The sequence below is a fragment of the Carcharhinus amblyrhynchos genome, chromosome 32, assembly GCF_965287045.1.
Source record: "Carcharhinus amblyrhynchos chromosome 32, sCarAmb.v2.hapA, whole genome shotgun sequence".
NCBI classification, from domain to species: Eukaryota; Metazoa; Chordata; class Chondrichthyes; order Carcharhiniformes; family Carcharhinidae; genus Carcharhinus; species Carcharhinus amblyrhynchos.
Window position 1 is genome coordinate 7,215,885 of NC_137355.1, and position 2,349 is coordinate 7,218,233.

Genomic DNA, 2,349 nt, shown 5'->3' on the forward strand with positions numbered 1-2,349 from the left:
ACCGGAAACCCCGACCCAACCGGAAGCTGATTCAACATCCACACACCGGAAGGAGCTTGGGCCCGTCGCCCTCTGGGAGATTTAAAGGGACACACACACCAAATGGCAGCCTTAAAGGGATCCTGTCATTTCCCCCCACCTCTGTAGCTCCTCTCCATCAGCATGTCATCTAGCCAAGGAGTAGCTCAGTAAGAAGTCTCACAACACCAGGTTACAAGCTGCCAAATAAACCTGTTGGACTTTAACCTGGTGTTGTGAGACTTCTTACTGTGCCCACCCCAGTCCAACACCGGCATCTCCACATCAATGAGCGGCTGACAAGCTTTTATTCTGTTGTAAATTTAGTGTCACAAGTCTGCTTACATTAACGCTACAATGAAGTTACTGTGAAAATCCCCAAATCGCCACACCCCAGCGCCTGTTCAGGTACATTGAGGGAGAATTTAACCCAGCCAATGTACCTAACCAGCACATCTTTCAGACTGTGGGAGGAAACTGGAGCACCCGGAGGAAACCCACACAGACACGGGGAGAATGTGCAAACTTCACACAGACAGTGACCTGAGCTGAGAATCGATCCCAGGTCCCTGGCGCTGTGAGGCAGCAGTGCTAACCACTGTGCTGCTCTGGCACAGAGCTGGTTAGGTGCATTGACCCAAACAGGCGCCGGGATGTGGCGACTGGGGGAATTTCAGTAACTTCATTGCCATGTTAATGTAAGCGTACTTGTGACACTGATAAAAAAGCTTTAAAGTGACCGCAGGAAGGAAAAGTTTTAAACCTATTAAAAAGCTTCTATTAAAATCTGTCTCTTGAACTAAAATGTTCTCCAGGAACAAACGCTCTGCTGTGACATTTTTATTCTGAAAGCCACAGACTGTCAATTCAAAACGGAGATTCCTTTTTGTCCTTTCCTTATTTCCTTCAACTTTGTATGCATTCTTGTTGCAGAGTTGATTATGTCTGAATATGCCTCCGCCTCCCAAACAGAAAAAGAAAGACTTGCATTTATATAGCGCCTGACTGTCTGGCGTCCCAAAGCTCTTCACAGCCAACAAAGTACTTTGGATGCACAGCCAATGTTGTAACACAGGAAATGAGGCAACACAGCAAGATTCCACAAACAACAATGTGATAACGACCAAACAATCCATATTTGCAATGTTGATTGGGGAATATGCATTGGCCCCATTGACCCCAATTGATGGAGGCTGACCAGGATTTGCCATTTGCCCTCCGGGGTCTCAAGGGCAGTGAGGGACTGTGTTGCCTGGAGGTGGCTTCCTGGGGCCAGGCTGAGGGGCCAGTGCTATTGGCAGGCTTTCCCTCCTGCTTAGATACAGCAGCCACACATCACCCCAGCCAATGTTTTACTTCAAATTTAAAATGTTGGAGAGGGGGAACCTCCATTCAACGCCTGGCACCACAACATTTATTTCATTCATTCATGGGATGTGGGTGTCACTGACTAGACCAGTAATCTGTTCACTGAAAATAACAAAATATTTTTTGATGCCCAGGTAATTTTTCACCAGCGTCGCACACAGTCGTGTCCTGGAGTTTGATTTTCAATCCCTGGAGGCTTCAGGCCGAACCTGGAGGGTTCGCAACCCTACAACTGTAAGTCCTTTCATTTGGACAAGACACGTAAACCTTTCCCAGTAACCAAAGGACACAGAGCGAAGGCTTGTAGGAGAGATGAGAATCTGAGTTTTGGTCTGAAATGGTGGCAGAAGTCAATATGTTCTAAGTGAATAAAATAAACCCAAAACTCATCTGGACCAAATAAATACTCTAAGTCCTTTCATCCATCTGCCTCAGCCCTGTCTGTGTCTGGGGCAGCACCAGACCCATTCCCAAACCTTTGACAAATCACACTTTCTGAGATGGATCAGTGGGTCTCACGAGCATCTCCTCTCGCTGTCTCAACGTCACTTCTCCCTCCCTTGAAACCTCTCAAGACTGCGATTCCCAAGAGTGTAGGTCTACTGTTTATTGAATCTCACTGTGGGTAGCGGGGGGGGGGGATTCTCTCCACTATCACACTGCTGTCTCTGGCAGCTTTTTGTGCCAAAATAGGTTGCCTTGTTTTCTACATTACAACAGTGACGGCACTTCAATAAGTACTTCTTCGTTGTCAACATCTGGGGGTTATCAGAAGTGCTATATAAGTGCTAAATAAACATAAATGCAAGTCTTTCTAAATGTGACACAGGCATTTCCATCGCTGTAATACAGTAAGGGGCAGCACAGTGCTGCAGTGATTAGCACTGCTGTGTCACAGCACCCCCAGGAGCCGCGGTCAATTCCAGCCCTGGGTAACTGCTAACTGATTTTGAAGAGAGGTTT